Raw genomic sequence first — 22935 nt, forward strand, 5'->3', positions numbered from 1 at the left:
TCCAAGTAACCTTTCAGTAAAACAAAAGATCAAGCCAGTGTAATACATTTTAAACTTTCAATCTTATATTCCTTATGTCCAAAATTTACTATTCTTCAGCCTACGAGATTTTGATTGAGGGTATGGTAGTTTACTTTTCAATCCGGTGATGGCCAGGTTTTGTTTGTTTTGTTAGTTGCTTTTATCCCTGGGTATTTTATTCTCTTAATTCAATGATATACAGTTTTCTGGGTCAACCTGGTTAACCTACAGTCACCAATTATCCAATCAGACACTAATGTAGGTGTTGCTATAAAGGTATTTTGTAGATATAATTGAAGCCTATCATCAGTTTAAGTAAGTGAAATTAGCCTGGATAGTCCGGATGTGCCTGATTCAATCAATTGAAAGACCTTACAAGGAGAACTGAGGTTTCCTCTAAGAAGAAGAAATTTGACTTGAGGAGAGTAGATTCAGGCTGTGCCCAATTGCTTCAGTCTACACGTCCAGACAGCCTGACCTCCAGCTTTCAGCATTGCCTCATTATCATGTAAGCTAATTCCTTCCATTAAGCCTCTTAATGTATATCTCCTACTGGTCTGGTTCTCTGGTATAACACTGACACATACACCCCTATATAGCCGACCTCCTCCAATATGGTGACGCCGCTGGAGCAGAAATCAGGGAAAAGGGACAACACATATATTTTTTCTTATTTTAAAAACCTATTGCCGAAACCGGTTTGGCTCAGTGGATAGAGCATCGGCCTGCAGACTGAAAGGTCCCAGGTTCGATTCCGGTCAAGGGCATGTACCTGGGTTGTGGGCATATCCCCAGTAGGAGGTGTGCAGGAGGCAGCTGATTGGTGTTTCTCTCTCATCGATGTTTCTAACTCTCTATCTCTCTCCCTTCCTCTCTGTAAAAAATCAATAAAATATATTAAAAAAAAAAATAAAAAAAAAAATAAAAACCTACTAGGTGTTGTGGTTTTATTTTATTTGCAATCACTGGTTATTAATACATAATTAATACATAACCCGTGAGGCAGACTGAATAGTTAATTGCTGCATGGAGCACACACCATAACTTTTGGGTTCAGAACAGAAACCTCCCTTCTGCGTATTTCCAAGGACAGGAGATGTGATCTGGTTTGACATTTCTGGACCATGTCACTGTACTCAACAAATATTTGTTTTGTAGCCTCTTGCTTCTGGGTTTTCCTCACCTGGAAGACTTTCCACTTGGGTGAGGTTCTACAAGATGGGTCAAGCCTTGGTATTTTTGTGTCACCCACCTTAAGTTTATACATCCTGGACGCATCACATGGTGGGAGGGCCATGCTTTATCCGCTCTTCGCCCTCTCATTTTTCTGCAGTCTATTTCTGCTCAAATATACACAGGGAAAACCCCAAGTTTGCTGTCAAGATCCAACTTGAGAACATGTTGCTATTCTATGTATCTCACAGCCATTACTGATCTTCAGAAGGGATTTTCTTGGCAACCTACTTACTTGGCATAGAGTGGGGTTACGGAGTGCAAACACAGAAGAAAGAGAAAAGTCACAGCAATTCCCCTGTAGACCAATGATTCCCAAATGTTGCTGTTATTAAATACATGGAGCTCAGAATATGAATATGTAGACCAGGATGGAAAGTCATGGTAATGATGAGATAACAATAGGGCCAATTCTGCAGCCTCTTCATAAATCCTGAAGAGATGTGCAGCTGGTGAGGTATTGGGGCTCACTTTAAAATATGGCCAATCTGTGCCATTTTTGTTTATTTCTGCCATTTGAGTTATAATCCATTAGCCAAATTTCTAGGTAGCAGGGAAAGTCTCACTAAGCACCTTATTACAAGACTCGTCCATAATTAAAGAGGAAGGAAATTCTGAAATGTACTACAAGACAGATAAACCTTGAAAACATTATGCTATGTGAAATAGACCAGAAAGGAAAGGGCAAGTATTGTATAATTAAATTTATAGGAAGTACATAGAATAGTTAAATTCATAGAGACACAAAGTAAAATAGTGATCTTCAGGGGCTAGGGCAGGAGAGGAATAGGGTGTTAATGTTTAATGGATAGAGTTTCTGTTTGGGATGATGAAAAAGTTCTGGAGATGGATGATGGTGATGGTTGCACAACAATGTGATTGTACTTAATATCACTGAACTGTACACTTATAATAGTTAAAATGGTAAATTTTATGTTATATATATTTAACCAAAGAGAGAGAGAGAGAGAGAGAGAGAGAGAGAGAGAGAGAGAGACTCATTATAAGGAGGTAACACCTCTGAAGTTTAATACTTTGTTTATTGTTAAGAGCCATACCATAACCTGAGAAGATTCCACAGCAATTTAGCTGCTTTCTGTGTTACAGAAAAACCGGAGAAGAACCAAGCAATGCTTAGAGAGATGGAGGTACATTTATTACGCACGGGCCCAGAGGAAAATGTCTCTCAAATTCTGGGTGCAATCACACACGAAGTTTCCCATATTTATACTATTTTACCTTCTTTTTCTCCCAAATATTTGGTTTTTCCGGTTCCCTTTGCAAGTTCTTAAAGGGCCCTATGTGCTGGGGCTTTGAGACCTCGACCAAAGGCTTGACCTGTTGCCAGCACTGATAACTTCTTCTGGAGAAGGTTTAGTGGCCGCTCTGAAATGGGAGTAGTCTTATTTTCCTTATTATTTAAGCCAGCAAGTATTTACAGAAGCCAGAAATAGCATGGTTAAAATTTCAAACAGCAGTTTTAATATAAGATGGATGCTTCATCTGTGTATCCAGCAGAAATAATCATCACCAACCAGGGATACTTGTATTATTAAAGATACTATGTGCTATAAATATATATAGAGGCCTGGTGCTTGAAATTCATGCACTTGGGGGGCGGGGCTCCTCAGCCCAACCTGTGCCCTCTCGCAGTCTGGGAGCCCTCAGGAGATGTCTGACTGCCACAGAGGCGGGAGAGGCTCCCGCTACCACTGCTGAGCTCGCCAGCCGTGAGCCTGGCTTCTGGCTGAGCAGCATTCCCCCTGTGGGAACGCACTGACCACCAGGGGGGGCAGCTCCTGCATTGAGCATCTGCCCCCTGGTGGTCAGTGCGCATCATAGTGACCGGTCGTTCCACTGTTCAGTCAATTTGCATATTAGCCTTTTATTATATAGGATTGTTTGTTGGAATTAAAAAAAAAGGTTCACCCATTAAGAACTTGATTTTGAATGATGTATTACTTTCCTGTAGCTACCATAATAAATTGCCACAAATTGGGTGGCTTGAAACACCAGAAATGTATTCTTTCGCAGTCCTGAAAACTAGAAGTCTGAAATCAGAGCATTGGCAGGGCCACCCTCCCTACAGAGGCCGTAGGGGAAAACTAGTCCCCTGCCTCTTCTTGCTTCTGGTGATGGCCAGTATTCCTGGCTTGTGCCTCTGTCTCCTTCTCCAGTGTTATCAATTCCCTCTGTGTGTCTCTCTATTATAAGGAAATTTTCATTAAGTTTAGGGTTTACCAGATAATCTATGATTGTTTCCCTATCTCAAGACCCTCAATGTATGCACATCTACAAAGACTCTTTTTAGATAAAGCAACAATCATGTTACAGTGAATAGCACCTAGATGTATCATTGGTGGTGGCGGTGGGAGGGGAGGGTGCACCATGTAGCCCATTACAGATTATTATGTATAGATTATATATATTCTTAACCTCAAATAATATTTTTAGAAATAACATTTGGGAAAATGTCATTGAAATTATTTTTGAACCGGACTCTTGGCTTCTTACCATTGCCCTCTTATTATATCTTGTCAATATAACAGAGAGCATGATTGTTTTAAAATATAAGTGAAAACCTGTCACTTTTTGTTTGTTTGTTTGTTTTTGCAGAAAACTCTTCAATGATGCCCATACTATCCCACCCCCAGGCTTACAAAGCATAAAAACCAGGGTGTTTCTGTGTGTCGACTAGTCCTACAAGATCTGCTGCTTTCCTGCTCTTTGTCTTTTTTGGCCTCATTTCTCAATAACCTGACCCTCATCCAGTGTGCGACAGTCACAGAGTTCATTGGTTTGTTTGCTGTTCTCTGAGCTTGTCAGACATGTTCCCATCTTTACATTCACTGTTCTGCTTTTCTTCTAAAATGTTTACAAGGTTTGCAAATTCCCTTCCTAAATCTTTGCTGAAGCATCACCATTTCAGTGAGGCTTACTTTGTTTTTCTCCAAACTGCTCAGCATCTTCTAATATAGTATATAGCTTGCTTATTAATTTTCTATACTCTATTTCATCCCACAAATTGAAAAACTCTTGGAAGGCAGGGATTTTTGACAGTTTTGTTCACTACTGTATCCCTAGAGACAAAACAATTCCTGACACACATGAATTTCTCAATACATGTTGGTTGAATGAATAAATCCGTAAAGAAATCCATGTATGTATTGTTCTCAATTGTATATAAATATTGAAGAAAGCATATAAACAGATACAAGTATTTCCGTCTTATTGTACTTTTGACTAAGTTTAACATAAGACAGCATTCTAGTTAATGTGATAATATATTCTATAGTGTTCTAAATATGTTAATAAGAGAAGTATCTCAATAAAATGAAGTAGCAATATTTTAGAGAAGAGGGAAACTGCTTAGAGAAAATTCAGGTAGAAGGCATAAAGGGGGAATTTGAATCATAAAGATAATTTTGGTTTAATGCTTTGACATAAATTATAGAAAAGTCTTTTTTTATATTTTTCTTTTTAGTTTTCTTAACACTGAGCCAGAGGTTTTTGATGGCCAGATATTTTTCCTATGAAATATTTTACCATATTAACTTGTATATTTATTTAATCTATGTTATTGATATACCAAATAGGAGATCAATAAATAACCTTATGTTTATTGATCTCATAACCCACCATAGACTTGGATTAGTTCAAAATCTCTTTTAGACTTATGACTAAATGAGATAAGTCATCCCATCCTTAAAATAAGTCTGCTACTTAAATTTTCCTTCTATAGTAACTGTAACTATTTTATACACATTTTTAACTAACTCTAAATGTAATCAACACCCCTAACTTTTTCCAAAGGAGGGAAAGAAAGAACTTTAGCACTTTTATTCCCACTGTACAAGTCTCATCCTTAGTATTGTCTTCTAGACTTTCAGTGTTATCTCTTAAGAGGTGAAAGAGGACTATTATGCTAGTGATATCATTGTAATTAACCTAGTTAATAAAATGAGCATAAGAAAATATAGCAGTTGAAACATAGACAAAGAAAAATAAAAATATGGAAGAAAATAGAATTGCTGCAAACAATGACATCATATTATGAAGACATAACCACAAAATAAAATAAAACTGTAACTGATGCAATTGTTTTCACATAAAAAGTTCAAGAAAAGAAACAGAAATAAAACAAAACAATATTTTCAGAAATGAAGACTAAGATAGAAGAAATATTAAGCCAATAAAAGCAACAATAGGACCCTGGCTAGGGTGGCTCAGTTTGTTGACATTATTCCAGTCTTCTGCATGGAGAAGTCACTGGTTGGATTTGGTCAGGGCACGTGCCTGGGGTTGTAGACTCAATCCCCAGTAGGGGGAATGCTGAGGCAGCTATCAAAGTTCTTCTCTCACATCAATGTTTTTCTCTCTCTCCCTCTCTCGATAATCAATGAAAACATATCCTAAAAACAAAACTATACTACCCTAGGGTTTCCAGAACCTACCAAATAAATTAAAACAAAAACAATAAGGAAATTAGAGGATGATATAGATCTTATTTTCTTAAATCACAAAATAAGAAAAAGATAAGAATGATTTGGCAGAAAATAACAAGTGGCAAAGAACAATCAAATATAGATTTATAATAGCAGTCCTGAAAAAAAATGAGACCAGAACAAATACAAAGATTACTCAAGAAACTTTTCTAAATAAAAAATTAAAGCTACATATTGAAATACTAGTCTATATAACTGGGAACATCCACCTGGAATTACCAAAAACCAAATCATATTCTTATAAAATCACTCAACTATAACAATAAAAATGTCTTTGCAGATCTAGGGAAAAAAAGCAAGTGATTTATAAGGGAAAGGGGAGTTTATTATTATCAGATTCATATAAAGCAATGCAATATTCCATAAAATAAATGGATTAATATATTTAAATTTCCCAAGGGGGAAGGAAATATGTGACTCAAAGACTTTTATATCCAGAAAAACTGACTTTAAAGTACAAAGTGTAGAGAGTTTACCATTATTATTAAAAATATATGGATTACCATTTCCAGAGACCTTTTTTTTTTTTAAATCTACTAGACAACAAGCTGCAGACAGCAAACATGACTGTAGAAATGTTGATATAAAGACTGGCAATGATTTTCATTTTGTTTATTGTATTCTTTGCTGTGTGAAGCATTTAGTTTGATATAGTCTGACTTGTTTAATTTTGCTTTTGTTGCCTATGGTTTTGGTGTCATATCCCAAAAAAATTGTTGCAAAAACCACTGTTAAGGAACTTTTCCCCTATTATTTTTCTGGGAGTTTTATGGTTTCAGGTCTTACATTTATGTGATTAATTCATTTCAAGTTGATTTTTGTGAATGATGTAAGATGAAGGTCCAGTTTCATTCTCTGGCAAGTGGATATTCAGTTTTCCAACACCATTTAATGAAGGTACTATTTGTACCACTTTGTGTGTTCTTGGTGCCAATGTCAAAGTTTAGTTTGCCATATATGCATAGATTAATTTCTGGGTTCTCTGTTATGTTTCATTGGTCTGTGTGTCTGTTTCTATGCTAGTGCCATACCGTTTTGATTACTGTGACTTTGAAATTAGGTACAACAACAACAAAAAAGACTGGCAATGAGCACAAAATACATAATTCCTTATTTAACTATGAATAATTGATAATTAAAATGGAGAAAATGTAGTGAGTTAATGGCTATATGTCTGACAAGGTATAAATAGTGAACCATGAACTATGTGTGGAGAATGGGGAGAGCCTATGCAAAAATTGTTAACACTTTCTGAGTCATATAAGTATTATTATTATTAAATTTTCAATTTGAGATGCTTTTGAGTGAATCAGCCAGAGCTACTATAAAAATAAAACAAATGTGTGTCTTAAATGACGGACATATATTTTCTCACAGTCTGCAGGCTATAAGTTGTGTGTCTTAAATGACGGACATATATTTTCTCACAGTCTCTTTCTGGCTTTCAAAGGGGTGCCTTCTTGCTGTTTTGTCCCATGGCCTCCTCTCTTTGTGTCTGTGCAGATAGAGATCTCTAGTGTTTCTCCCTCCTCTTATTAAAATAACAGTCCTGTCAAATTAAAATGCCATCTTTTTGATCTCAAATGACATTTATTACCTTTCTATAGGTCCTATCTCCAAATATAGTCACAATGAGGGTTTGGGCTTCAGCATATAAATTGTGAGGGGATACAATTCAGGCCATAATGGTGAGTGTGATATAGGATAAAGTAAATGCATAATTATGAAATTTTCTAATTGTATTATCTCCTGTACAAGAGTATTCTATAAGTACAACAAAAAAGATACAAATGTAATATAGAGTAGGTTAAGTGTAAACCCTGTAATCCTGAATTTAATTTGGTAGTATCATTGTTTACTTGTATCATATTGTATTATCCCCCTACACACGCATCCTAACTCTTTCTATTTGAAAGGCCTGGATGAAATTAGCAATCCAATAGCAATGAGTACCTCTAACATCCAGATTCTAAATGTTATTCTCCACTGAAAGAAATCAGGATCCTTTAAAAAAAAATGTTACTTCTATGAAATGAGCAGTAAATGCACAGGCTTATTATAAAATATCTTGTCATATTCCTTGCTAGCAAGCAAGTCATCAAAGATTGCTGGGGTCATGTCCAAAAAATTGAGGGCTAACACTAAAAGGTGCCCACCGGTCGAAGATGGAAAACCATTGCAATGAATTTAAACTCATCAAAACTTTAAAATAACACATTTTAATAATAATAAGGAAACATTCCTTACCTTGACAATTGAAAATAATGAGAAAAAAGTAAAGTATGAATGTCCTACCTTTTCTATATGAACTCTACCACTAGAAAACCAAATAACAGTTTAAAGGAAGTGCCACTGTATAGAGCGAACTGTTAAAACAAACAAACAAAAAAACCTCAAGCAAATATCTGTAAACAACAAACACTAGTCAACTTATTATCTACCATATATTCAATTTTCCTAAAAATCGTGATGCAGATTATAATGTTAACCATGATAATAAGAAAAATATATAATTCATATTTATAAAATATATTGTTTTACTTGAATAAATATATATTTAATTCCTTTTGTATATTTATTTCTAAGCTTTTAAATATTAATATTTCTGAGTTAGATATCACTTAAAAAGCATTTCAGTTCTTTGACAGTCTGTATAGCTTAAGAACCTACCTCAAATCAGAATAATCATATAAAGGCATTAAATAAAATACATCTCTCTATATAAAAGCCAATCAAACAGAATGACCAGAATGACCAGTTGCTATGATGCACACTGCAGCTGGCCAACCAGCCCAATTGCGGGGGGCGGCCCCTCCCCACAGCCAGCCCCACCCCCAGTTGGCCCCCAACACCCCAATTGGAGGTGGGGCTGGCCGGCCAACCTCCTGTGGCCTCTCCCCCCACTGGCCCGGCCCAATTGGCCCCCATTGGGGGGGCCGGCTGGACCCCACCCATGCGCAAATTCAACCTCTGGGCCTCTAGTAAGATTATAATATATGTAAGAATATATTGAAATAGTTATCAAAATATTTTAATATAGTAAAATAATATATACACTTATTGATTAGTGCATTAAATAGTAATATCTTAATGTGGGTCTAATAATTACCATAATTTTAAAGTAGAAGTATTTCAAGATTATCTGTAGCAATTGTAATGAGATATGAAAACATCTGATCAATATTGGTAATCCTATAATTGAATCCAGGTTTGGCTGCCAGTCGTAACAAAAGCCAAGCTCATAAGACAGGTGCTGGTGCAAAGGGAAAGAGCTTTATTTGAGTGCCGGCATCTCTAGAAAATGGGAGACTCTTGTCCTCAAAAACCTGTCTTAACATCTCAGTGCAGGCCGAGGTTTTTATTAGGAGGGAGAGGGAAAGCAGAACCAAGAGATCAGGGCAGGGGCTGCAGGCGGTGTCCTTGCTAGTCCTGATACGGATTTCATGGTCAGGAGTTGGCCATCTGGTTGAACTCCTGTGTCTGGGGGCCTTGAGGTCAGGCTGCTCCTTATGTTCACAAAGGAACTGAAATGGCTGATTCTGTAAAGTATACTTAAAGAAGAAACTTTTAATGTGTAAGCTCTAGTTTTGAGAGGAAAAATAAGGTTAGAGTAATAAGCTGGATTTAACATTTACTAAGATCAATATGGGTAGCTTTATACAAATATAGCATATTCATTCCCCGTTAAAAATCTACTGTGGATTTTTGTCAATATTTATGATTGAAGAAAAGTTAAATTTCACTTAGAGATTAATGAAAATAGAGATATAATTTTTTCCCCCATCCAGTTGTTAGATCGTCTATCCATCGACTCTTTGGGGATATTCAACATTCTGATTAAAAACCCTCTAAATTAAAATAATTTAAAGAGGCCTCTATTTCAGGGGAAAGAATTTACCTTAAATCAATTTATAGTCAGTTTATTTATCATATTGTATATGTTTATAATTTTTGGTATGACTGTAACATTAAAGTGTTATAGTTAAATATTTTAGGTTTGCTCAATTGCTTGAATAGCAAATACAATTAAGAACATTAATAATTAACATTTATACATTATAATCTTAATATTTTTTCTACATATGACAGGAAAAAACTTTAAATTTATGGTATACCTTTAATATTCATAACAAAGAAAAGAAAAACTCAACTGAATTAGCATTATATTTAAAGACTTTTTAAAAAGCTATTTTTGAAAGGTTCACTTATTTTTTATAATATCTCTCTACCCAATTCTGGTTTTATTACATGTTTAAGTATATATATATTTTTTACAACACTGAAATTAGTCCTTCGGATCTAACTAGTTATGGAAGAACATAGAACTTTCCACAATTATATTACTAATAAATTTATAATGCTTTGTTGCTTATCTCCTCTAACAGCCTAAAGAAAAGCAGAACACAAATTTCAGAGACAACCAAATGGCCAAGAATAAAGTTGGAAATGGTTGTGTTATATTTTCTCAAATACGCATTACTTATTACCTTGAGAGTTTCTATATTGAAATTGAAAATATACTTAAAGTATCTATGGCTATCTTGGTGCCATAAGACAAGAACACATGATGGGTCTTTCGAAGTACTAACCTAGTGATCTCAAGCAAGTTACGAAGCCTTCCTGGTGTGCAGTTTTCTCCACTGCAAAATGGCAATCACAAAAATTACCTAAAAATTATATTGTGAAAGTCAACATTACTGAAAACTTTCTGCACTGCAAACGACTCTCTTACTCTTGGTTATTTTTGCCATTGTTAAGTATTATAATTCATTTATTTATTCAGTTAATTTGTATTCAGTGACCTCTGTGTAGCAAGCATCTTCATACTCTGAAGGCACAAAAGTAAACAAGGCATCTAAAGATTTGCCTATAATGAGGGTTGGAAGAAAGAGTTGATGTTAACTGTATAAAATTGTTAGGTATATTCATACAGCATGAAATGACAAATGACAATGTGGCAGAAGAGAATAAATATGAATTTTTAAATAAAACCTACTAGATCTATATTCACAAAAAATTATATTTCCTTTGAATCTAAAACATTACTATTCATTTGATATATACCAGAGAACCATCAGGATAATATATTTAACTCAATTCTACTCAATTTAAGAACATTTTCAGTGAAAGTGATACTGCCAAACACTGTGTTGTTAGGAAGTCTTAGATAAGTTACAAAATACTAAGAGCAATAAAATAATATAATATGAATTTTAAAAGTTAAGCAAAATATGTGGAAGTATGGGATAAAGAGAAGAGAGGATAAGTGCCTATGCAATTTGAGAATGACAAAAAGAAAAGGTAAATCTTACTCTTAAAAACATCCTATCTAATAAAAGGGTAAATTAACCATGACTCCGTCACAAAAGATGGCAGTGCCCAATCCTCTCAGCACTGCCCGAGTCCTCCAGTAGGGGGGGGGAGGGGGAGGGGGGAGGGGGGGAAGGGGGGGGTTGAGAGCAGGCAGCGTGAGCGGCCTGGCAGAATGCTTACTTCATCGCCACGGAAAGTACAATAAAAGTTGGCTCCAAAACAGCCTGTTTCTTGGCGAGTCCAGGCAGGAGGGGGTCCTGAGAGCTCTTCTGCTGGCTGCTCAGGAAACAGCACTGACTCTGCCGAGGGAGCCATTGGGGAGGAGGAAGTAACTGCCACTGCGGAGCCAGAGCAGAGGAGGTGGGGGAGCCAGAGCGGATGAGGCGGGGGAGCTAGAGCAGAGGAGGCGGGAGAACCGGAATAGAGGAGGTGGGGGAGCCACAGGAACCGGACCTGAGGAGGCGGGGCTGCCTCTGCTCCCGCAGGGGTGGCGGGTGAGCCCCAGTTCAGGAGCCTCCGGAGTGGCAGCGCCAGGCCATCCAGTGCTGCATCCAATCCCTGAGGCATGCCCGCCAGTACCGTGACGCCAACTGCCCGCAGCCGTCCTGCCAGAAGATGAGGTGGGTTGTGCAGCACACCAAGGGCTGCCAGCGCAAGACCAATGGAGGTTGCGGAGTGTGCAAGCAGTTCAGGGCCCTTTGCTGCTACCATGCCAAACACCGCCAAGAAAACACATGCCCCATTCCCTACTACCTCAACATCAAGCAGAAGCTCTGCCAGCAGAAGACACAGCACCGCCGGCAGCACGCGTAGCTCATGCGCCAGCAGATGCCACCATCAACATCCACATCGTGCCTCAGCCGAGTCTGCCTTCCCCTCCTTCAGCCCCCCACTCTGGCCCCCCACACTGCATCCCAGCACACCCTGGACACCACAGCCCCCGACTCTGCCCCAGCCCTCGCCTGTGAGCATGCCACTAGCTGGCTTCTCCAGCGTGGCCAGAACTCAGCCCCCCACCACAGTTCGCACTGGGAAGCCTACTAACCAGGTGCCAGCCCCACTGCCCCTGCCCAGGCCCCCCTGCAGCAGTGGAGGCGCCCGGCAGATTGCATGTGAGGCACAGCAGCAGCAGCAGCATCTGTACTGGGTGAGCACCAAAACGGTATGCCCCTGAGGCACCGTGACCCCTGAGAGCCAGATGGCCCCCATGGGCCTGAATGTGACCCAACCAAGTCAGTGGGCCTGTTATTCTGCCCCCCGACTCCTGGCAGTGGCAGCCGGCACCCATCCCCCAGCAACAGTCAATGTGAGGCATGCCCAGACCCATGATGTCTATGCAGACCCAAGGTGCAGCCACCTCAGAGCACATCTCCAGGTGCCCTGCAGGACCTGCTGCAGACCCTGAAGTCTCCCAGCTCCCCCAGCAGCAGCATGTGCTCAACATCCTCAAGTCAAACCCTCAGCTGATGGCAGCTCTCATCAAATAGCACACGGCCAAGTAAGTGGTCAGCCAGCCAGCCTTCAGCTCTAGCCCAGCCTGCTGATTCTGAATGCCATGCAAGCCAGCGGGCCATGACCTGCTGTCCCTCCGCAGCAGCAAGCAATGGGGGGCCTGAACCCCCAGTGAACATCATGAACCCGGGGCGTAACCCCAGCGTGGCAAGTATGAACCACAGTTCAGAGAGATGCCACGGAGCAACAGCAGCAACAGCAGCAGCAGCAGCAACAACGTTGCGAGAGGCATGTCCGACTGTCCATTGTGATGGGGCGTCACCGCCAGGACGCCTCCCGCCCCTGAGGGCTCCTGGACTGTGAGAGGGGGCAGGCCGGGCTTAGGGACGCCCCCTCCAGTGCATGAATTTTCATGTACGGGGCCTCTAGTTAAACTATAAAAAAAAAATAATATCATAACTATCAATTTTCCCAAGACCCAGCAATAACAATAGCTAATGCTTTTCTATATTTGTTATATGTTTGTGTTTAATTTGGATCTCAGGTATGATTCTTGATACACCTTGTCCATCATTCTGTGCAAAGCCTCTCTTATTTTACTTAATTTAGTCATTCCCAACACCATCCCCATCAACGAGTTCCTGATAAGCATCAATACAACATATGCCTAATTGTATACATATGACAAGAACATATAGTAGCTATATACTTTGCTATAAATATAATTTCTTACTTTAAGTGGAAAAAAAACTATTTTAAGAACTAACCTTTTGCAGTTTAAAACTCTAAATCATTGTTAGTTCTTGTTATATTGTATTTAAACCTATGTAAACCCCACAATTTATGTATTGTATTGGTCAAGTTGTTCTGCAATAATTCTATAGAATAAACAACTGTGAATTCTCAGTGGTTTACAGCATGCTTATTTTCTGCCCATGGGTCCCCAGAGCAATTATGCCTCTGCCGAGCTCAACCAAAGTCAGCGGTGCACGGAAGTGTCCTCTGCCCCCAGGGAGGCCGTGCTGGTTGGGGAGGAAGGAAAATAAACAGATAATGCTATCACACCTGTTACTAATTTCTAACCACCAGAATGATGGATTTTATAAAAATGCCTTCTGGTGTACTGTCCAAGTTACTATTGGGTGCTAACCAGCAGTGGATTTCCTGGATCTTAAAGCACCGTCACTAATTACTAACATAAGGTTCTGCCAGACTGCTTTCACCAAGGTGGTGCCATTATAGTCCCACCAGAAAGTCATGAGGGTTCTCATTCTCCCAAAATTACACCAGCATTTGGTGTCATTTCCCATTCGATCTTTTTCTAAATCTGACAGAAGTAAAAATGTTTCTTATTTTTAGGTTGTTTTGTCTTCTTTTTAATGTAAGCTTCAGAGAGGTTGAGCACTTTGTTCAGTTTTCATTCAGTTTTCCTGTTCTGTGATTCAACTATCTACACTAATAAAAGAGAAAGATGCAAATTGACTGTACCTGCATGACTCCCACCAGCCAATCAGGAGTGAGCATGCAAATTAACCCAACAAAGATGGCAGGTTAATTTGCATACACAGGCACTGAGCGGCGGGGGCGGCGGGGTGGGACGCCATGGTGACGACACAGGCGTTCCACACTGCCCCAGCTGCTCCAGGCCTCTGGGCTGCGTGGGAAGGCGGAAAGGTGGCTCCGGGCCGGAACAAAGGCAGAAAGGTGTCTCCGGGCTGGAGCGAAGGCAGTGCTGGCAGCCATGGGAAGAAAGGCCCATTCTTGCACGAATCTTCATGCATTGGGCCTCTAGTTTAATATTTGTCCATTTTGTTCCTTATTGATTTCCAGACATTCCTTAAAAAAATCTAGATGTCAATCTTTCAGTAACATCTGTTCACCCAATCTATCACTTTCTTCATTGATCAGAAATCATTAGTTTTTAAAAGTATTTATTTCAATCTTTTATTAATGCATATGGTCTTGGAGTATTATTTAAAAGAGTTTTGCTATCCACAAAGTAACAGAGGTATTTTGCATTTTCTTTATTTTATTGCTCTTCTTAACTTGGAGTTTTATACATTTGGAGCTTATTTTTTATTGGTTTTTTAAGTTTAATTTTAATTATAGTTGTCATGTAATATTATACTAGTTTTAGGTGTACAACATAGTGATTAAACATTTATACACCTTACAGAGTGATCACCCCAATAAGTCTAGTACCCATCTGGCACCATACAGTTATTACAAGAGTATTGAGTATATTCCCCTGTGCTGTACTTCACATCCCTGTGACTATTTTTATAACCGGCAATTTGTACTTCTTAATCCCTTCCACCATTTTCACCTATTTCCTCAACCTCCTCCCAGCAGAAAACCATCATTTTGTTCTCTGTATCTATGAGTTTGTTTTTGTTACATTTATTTATTTTGTTTATCATATTCACAATATTTCCAATTAATGGACATGGTATATATTCTCATTAATTCCATATTTTTGACACTTTTTCAAGTTTAATTTATTGTACCTTAATTTAGTGTAAAGAAAATAGGACATATTCCCCCTAGAAATCAACTGCTTCACAATAAAGATGAGCTGAATTACATGTGCTTTCCTCTTTTATTTCCACCGCTTATGTTGATGCATATTACAAATGTATGTGAAAACATAGCCTGATTGAATTTCCTTCCCAAAGAGACTAGTATAACCTTCCTTTTATACTAAAAACACAGGGTCCCCATGGTTCTTAAGAGCATTAAATTAATTGTTGGTAAAGTACTTAGGCAATAAAAAGCCCATAGGTGCTAACTGTAAAGTACTATTTGTATTATAAGTACTAGAGGCCCAGTGCATGAAATCTGTGCAGTTGGGAGGGCAGGGGGCCCAGCCTGCCTGCGCCCTCTCACAGTCTGGGAACCCTCGGGGAATGTCTGACTGATGGCTTAGGCCAGTGGTTGGCAACCTTGCGGCTCAGCAAACCACGGCTCGCGAGCCACATGCGGCTCTTTGGCCCCTTGAGTGTGGCGGTATTTTGTGGAATACCCTCATTCAAGGGGCGAAAGAGCCGCATGTGGCTCACAAGCCATGGTTTTCCGACCACGGGCTTAGGCCTGCTTCCCATGGGGAGCGGGCCTAAGCCTGCAGTTGGACATCCTTATTGCTGCCATGGAGGTGGGAGAGGCTTCCGCCACTGCTGCTGTGCTCACCAGCTGTGAGCCTGGCTTCTGGCTGAGTGGCGCTCCCCCTGTGGGAGAGCACTGACCACCAGGGGGCAGCTCCTGCGTTGAGTGTCTGCTCCCTGGTGGTCAGTGCACATCATAGCGACTGGTCAACCAGTCAACTGTCTGCCCCTTGGTGATCAGTGCACGTCATAGTAAGTGGTTGAGCGACCTTAGCATATCATTAGCATATTATGTTTTGATTGGTTGAACAGATGACTGGATGACTGGACACTCAGAATATTAGGCTTTTATTATATAGGATGACCTTGAAAGATGAAAATGTAGCTCACACAATTGTGACCATATTTAGAAGCTATAAATACATCAAGTGAAGAATCAGATTTTATACTGACCAAAGATAAAATATGTTACCTAAATACATTTCATTTTTATCTTGAGAAAATGCAAACTCTTCTATATTTATGTTATGCATATGACATGTATATATACATACATATTTCAGCCATGATAATTAACATTCTATATTATAATAATTGTCTAAGAACTGAGATAAATTAGCCAAGCTATAGCTAAAATAAACTAATAAAAATGGGGTGAAAGACATAAATTGCAACAAATGTAAATATTGTTTCATAATGTCACCTCTATAAAAATTTCACTTCATGATTTTCTGTAATGGAACTTAAGGTCTGTTATAGGGTGGAAGAGATGTAATTTGAGTCAATTTATATTCTTTCCATCCTATACAAGTTTTTCAATTATGGTCAAACCTTGGTTCTCAAATGTCTCCCTCTCAAACAATTTAGTTCTTAACCAACTTGTTCATCAAAAAAAATATCTCCCTTGTTGAACCAAACTTTGATTTTCAATCTGACAACCCTCTCATGCTGATACATCAGCATAACAGAAAGCATCTCTCAGGCTAAAAACAAAGGAGAGAATGCAAATCAGTTTACTGCTAAACCTCTTGTTGTTAATATCTCAGGAAATTGTGCTGTGAATAGTTTTTTTTTCTTTTGTTGTTGGCAAAATGGACAATTAGCACAATTTTAAAATATAAAGAAGCCATCAAGAGTGCTAGTGCTGCTAAGGGTGTGAAAGAAACAATGATTACAGGCAATTGAATAGGTGGAAAAACTATTGTTGATTTGGATAAAGGAAAAGCAGTTAGCTGATGACTGCATTTTGGAGGCAGTGATATGTGAAGATCATTTCCACATGCTGTCTTCCTGAAAGACACCCCTGAAATGAGTGCTGGAAGTGATACATTTAAGGCTAGTAGGGGTGGTTCAATAAATTTGAGGAAAGAAGTGTTACTTATAAATTAAACAGTACATTAGACATGTACTGTATATAAGAAAGGTTAAAACAGGGAATCATTTGGGGGTCTGGGAAAGATTAATTCAATTTACATTATTTCTAATGGAAAAAATGATTAGATTTTTAAACAAATTACTTCTCAAGGAGCCTTCCGGAGCAAATTAAGTTTGACAACCAAGGTTCCCCTGTAATTGTAGTACTTCTCTACAATGATAATCACATAACCTACAAAAATTGCCATTATATTTCCCTTATCTTCCTATAATGGTTACTCCTATATTTTTCAACTTTTACTATATTGGGTAGCTTTCCTAAGAATATGTTGAAAGTTAATGCGATTAGAAGTTATTCTTTCAGTAAAAAGTTACCAAACAATTGTCTGTGTTTTGAGAATGCTGTTTTTTGTAGGTCTTGGTGTGTGGGCTTTTAGTTAAGGAAATTTTATATTTCCTTCCAACATTTATAATAATGAATAAGTGTCAAAGTTATGCTTTCTCTGCAAATGCTGAGATTATAGTAGTTTATTTTATTTTATTAGTTCTTTATTACAGTAAATTACATTGATAGTTTCTGATTTTGAACCATCTTTGTATCATCACTGGGATAAAACTAACTTGATCATGAAACATGTGTTTGCATATATTTAAATACACAGTTAATTTGATTACCAATTTTCCCACTAGCAATGTCAACAGTTTATTGTGTTATTACTAGATCATAATGTTTATTTCCTGCACTGTTTTAATATCAGTAATATTACAGATTCATAAAAAGCATTGGACACATACTTCTCCCTCTCTCTCTCCCTCATGATTTCTCTTATAATCATTTTTTGGGGAGGAGAAAATTAGATAGATAGACAGATAGGAGATATGAAACCTCATGTGAATAACATCTAGAACAGGACAAGTATATATATTATTAATAATATTAATATTTTATTTAAATTTCAGGGACATTTGGTTCATTAACATATTTTAATTTAATTTCCAGTTTTACTATCTATATATTTTTATAATTTCATCCATATCGTTAAAAATTTTAAGTATATTTGCTTACAAACTTAGAAACTATATTTTATAATCATTTAGGTATAGCATAAAATAAAATGCAGTCATTTGTATATAGTTCAGCAATTCCAAGATGGTGGTGGATTAAGTGAAAGCTACACTGACACTCTCCCAGGACAAACTGGAATTACAACTAAAATATAGAAAAATCATCCTGAATAATCAACTGAAGACCAGCTGGAGAGAACCCTGGTAATCAAGGTGTAAAGTGGAGACCAGATAGAGATTGGTAGGAAGTGTGGAGGGCTGGCTGGAATCCCACAGACAGCAGCTAAAGTTCCGGAGGGATATCTCAGCTGTGGGGGTTTCCCACTGAGAACTCTGGGGTCTACAGTCCAAGCTGGCTCCCCAGCCCAGAGCACCAGAACTGAGAAAAGTGCCCACACAGCATCTGGCTGTGAAAAGCAGCAGGGTTTCCACCTGCCCGGAGGAGACTGCAGGAAATGCTGGCACCATCTTAAAGGGCAAACACACAAAATTTTGTGTGCAGCCACTTACCTTGGGCTCTGGCAGGGGAGGGCAGAGTGGACTAGAGCTGTGGGAGGAGAATCCAGGGCTGGTTGCTCTGGGGACAGAGCTCGAAGAGCAACCACCTTTTTCAGGCAGACCTTTATCATTCAGGCAGCTTTTGCCTGGAGTCAGGTGGGAAGCAATTGGAAAACCTCTCGCCTCACTCTGTGGAGGTTATGCCTTGCTGTGATCTACAGCCTGAGGCTCACTAAGAGACTAAGAATAATAATCAGCCTGCAGGCAGAGGTAGATATCGGGTGCTTTGAGTCTGCCTGATCTGCTTCTGGACCCAGGGCTAGGAAAAGCAGACCTTGGTGTGCATCTTGGTCCTTTCCCAATGCACCCAGCCCCAGCCCCAGCAGAGGGAGCCACAAGCTATGGATTGCTGATAGCTCCAAACAGGGTACTCAGGGCCAGTCACAAACAGTGTCTGATATTGCTCTGCACCAGAGACCCTCCAAAAAGACTGGGAGTCATAGCAGATCTACCTAACACATCGAAACAAACTCCAAACAGGCAACCAAAATGGGGAGGCCTAAATGAAAGAATAAGAGAATTCTCCAGAAGAAAAGCTAAATGAAATGGAGATAATTAGATACTGAGTTCAAAGTAATGGTTACAAGGATGCTCAACAGCATGAGAAAAGATGTAGAAACTGAAAAATGACCAATCAGAAATGCAGGCACCATCTTAAAGGGCCAGTGCACAAAATTTCATAGACAGCCACTTATCTTAGGCTCCAGCAGAGGGAGGGCAGAGTGGACTAGAGCTGTGTGAGGAGGATCCAGGGCTGGTAGCCCTGGAAATGGAGCTCAGAGGGCAGCTACCTGGACTCCTGTGCTGAGTCATTCCCACACTGTTTGATACTCTTTTCTTGGCCACTTACATATTAATAATTTTATATCTTCTTGGAGAGTTGACTCCTTCATCATTATGTAATGCCCTTCTTTATCCTGGATAAATTTCCTTGCTTTGGAGTTTGCTTTCTCTAAAATTAAAATAGCTATTTCTGCTTTCTCTTGATTAGTGTGAACATGGTATAATTATCTCCTTCCTTTTACTTTTAACCTTTATGTGTGTTTGTTTTTAAGTTGGGTTTTGTGGGTACACCCTGATGACTAGGTTCCCCAGAGGTTTTTTACTCTCAGAGTTGTCCATACCGAACCTCCAGGAATTCTGCAATTAAAGTTCAGATTTTCCTACCCAGGCACTCTTTCCCATAGAGCAGCAGTTCTCAACCTGTGGGTCGAGACCCTTTTGGGGGTAGAATGACCCTCTTACAGGGGTCGCCTAAGACCATTGGAAAACACATATATAATTACATATTATTTTTGTAATTAATCACTATGCTTTAATTATGTTCAATTTGTAACAATGAAATTGGGGGTCACCACAACATGAGGAACTGTATTAAAGGGTCGGGGCATTAGGAAGGTTGAGAACCACTGCATAGAAGTTTCTGCTCATGATTCTCTGTTCCAGTAAGCCATGCTTCCCTGCATTCACTTATTTGACTTTCTAATCTTGGGGGTAGTCATTTGTTCTGTATCCTCTCCTCTCACATGGATCCAAAAAGAATTGTTGATTTTTCTGTATGTTCAGCTTTGTACTTGTTCTTAGGACAGAGTGGTGACTTCCAGACTGCTTACGTGCAGATCCAGACACTGAAAATCTGCTATACTACTTTTATGCACTATAGTTAGTCACTCAATTTATCTTATTAGTAAGTCAATTTATCTTACTATTCTCTAATCGGTAGTAGTTAATAGGTTGGTGCTAGTGGTTTTGTGATGAATGTAATGGTGTATTTCCTCGTGGAGTTTAATCTAGAAATTATGACACACATAAGGTTACAGTGAGCTCTCTCGTGTTTCCCTTTTCTGCAGTTTAACTTAATATCAATTTACTACTTGCTCATTAATTTTATCACCTTCGAGTATTCCCTAGCAGACCAAGAGGTATCTAGTGATAAGGAATTAAGTAAAAATTTATGGAAGAAAGCTTTATAGCAAGAAAAATCTTATCTCAATTTTAATATTTTTCTCTATACCCTGCAAACTGGACAAAAACACTTATCATTTAATTTAAGCAACTCACAGGCTAACAGTTCCTATGGGAGCAGAGTATGAAAAGACCAGTGTACTAATTCTCCTTAACCTTCAACATGCATTTTAAGGACAAAGAAACAAAGAAAACCAAGACCAAGTAAGAAAATGAGTTAAATGGCAAAATTATATGTAAAATGCAGATCACTTAAGTCCAGTCCTTTTTTTACAGTGGCTGGCCAGAACGGACAATAAATAATAAAATTTTACTTTCTGTGAAACTAATATATGTTGACTATTATTTGACATTTTTTTAAAACAACTTCACTACATATGAAGTACTTAATTGTTATTTGTTTTTTATAGAAAATTGTTCTTTTACCATTATAGGTAAAAAAAACAATTGTACACACAGCTATCATAAATAACACTTTGACAAAGGAATAATACAATTATTTATATCCAATACAGTGGAAATCTGTATTCAAACTGACATACCATTAAGTTTGCAATCCATACAGCCCACAGTTATCTGACTTTTTTCCAAAGACATACATCAGATGTCAGAAGATAGAAACAAGATATAGTCTTTCTGTAGTGACATCTAAGACTTCAAAAAGCCTTGACAGAATTCATTCAAGTTTAAGAAACTTCTATTTAATTTGTAAAAATTTATACTCATAAAAACTGATTTTTAAAATTGTTTAAAGCTCATATATATATATATATATATATATATATAGAGAGAGAGAGAGAGAGAGAGAGAGAGAGGGAGGCCCAGTGCACAAAATTCATGCATGGGGGGGGGGTGGTCCTTCAGCCTGACCTGTACCTTCTCCAATGCGGGAGCTCTCGGGGGATGTCCAACTGCCAGTTTAGGCAATTGGACATCCTTCTCGCAATCTGGGATCTCTGGCTCCTAACTGCTCACCTGCCTGCCTGCCCTAACCACTCTGCCTGCCGCATTTCTTCTTCTTCCCATTCTCCTTTTAAGTTCTACTGGCTCCCCTTTAAAAATTTTCTTCCCTCCTTCTTTATCTCCCATCCTACCTTTCCCAGACACTCTTCTCTACTTACTTCCACTGTTTTAATATCTATCTACCTGCCTAATTATTCACTATCATTTATCTTTTTTCTTTTATGACTCATAGTTTTAAAATCTGTCCCCAGTACACAAGTATCCTTGATTTTCATTATAACTCCTACAGTTCACTCATAATCCTCTTTCCTTCTTTAACTCTGTTCTCTACTGACTTCTTTATAAAGTTCTTCCCTCCCTCCTTCCCTTCTTCCCCATCTTCCCCATATTCCCCCCTCCTCCCTCACTCTTTTACTGTTTTTTACAGGCTAACTAAAAATTCTATGCTTTTCGTCCTTAGTACTGACTGCTTTCCTCTCTGGGACCTGTAGCCTCCTCTGTTTGGGCACTCGGACCCCTCTCACACTGGCTTTGAGGGGTCAGCGATGACGCAGCTGTGTCTTGTCTACAGTGGCCCATGCCTCCCCCCTCTGAGTTGGGGGAGGGTCCAGCTGGCCCGGGCCACCATCCATCGCGGGACCGCTGTGCTACGTGTGTGCCTGTGTGCATTCACTGAGCGCTGAAGAGGGGGAGTTCGCAGAGGCCTTTCCCGCCCCCCAGCATGCTTGCTCCCATGCCTCCCGCGGCTCTCTGTCCACTCCCCTCCTGAATTTGCAGGTGACAGGGTGCTTGCGCAGGTATGGTTGGGCCTGGCTTGTCCTTCGGGAAGTGTTCCGCCCAGGATGCAAGCCCCCCCCCTCCCCCCGTCCAGGTCGGACCAGGCAGATGAATGAATGGACTGCTGGATTAAGCCGTGGTGGTTTCCCTGTGGTGTGAGGGTCGCCTGTGCACTCTCTATTGTCGTGCCTGGGCCCTTCCTTTGTGGTGTTGGATCCACACCCTCTCGATTTGTGTGTGTGACCCCTCCCAGGGGTCACTGTTGAGGCACACACCCCACGGTTGGCGTCTGCCAACCACGCCCAGAGAACCGGCCTTCTGTTGCTCCTTGGCTCCCCCCACCTGGGGGGGGGTTGGTGGTGCCCCCAGGCAGAGTGCTCTCGGATGAGGTGTGGTGTTGCAGGGGTGTTTGTTGGGCATGTGCACCCAGGAGAAAAAGAGGACTCCAGTGCGGGGGTCAGGAAAGCAAGCCTCACACAAGCCCCCCTGCTGTGTGTGCACCTGCTGGTCTGTCAATATGCAAACTGGTCATTACTGGGACACCGTATCGGACAATTAGCATATTACCTTTATATATATCTTATCTGTGCAATGAGTATTTGGTTCAA

The 22935-nt window shown here is 39.4% G+C and overlaps 1 pseudogene; it reads left to right on the forward strand.

Annotated features, from left to right (window-relative positions):
- The first annotated feature begins 11044 nt into the window (after positions 1–11044).
- Positions 11045–12870, forward strand: LOC102438967 (annotated as a pseudogene).
- Positions 12871–22935: the final 10065 nt, after the last annotated feature.

Source organism: Myotis lucifugus, unplaced genomic scaffold (genome assembly GCF_000147115.1).
Source record: "Myotis lucifugus unplaced genomic scaffold, Myoluc2.0 scaffold_9, whole genome shotgun sequence".
In the NCBI taxonomy this organism is placed as follows: Eukaryota; Metazoa; Chordata; class Mammalia; order Chiroptera; family Vespertilionidae; genus Myotis; species Myotis lucifugus.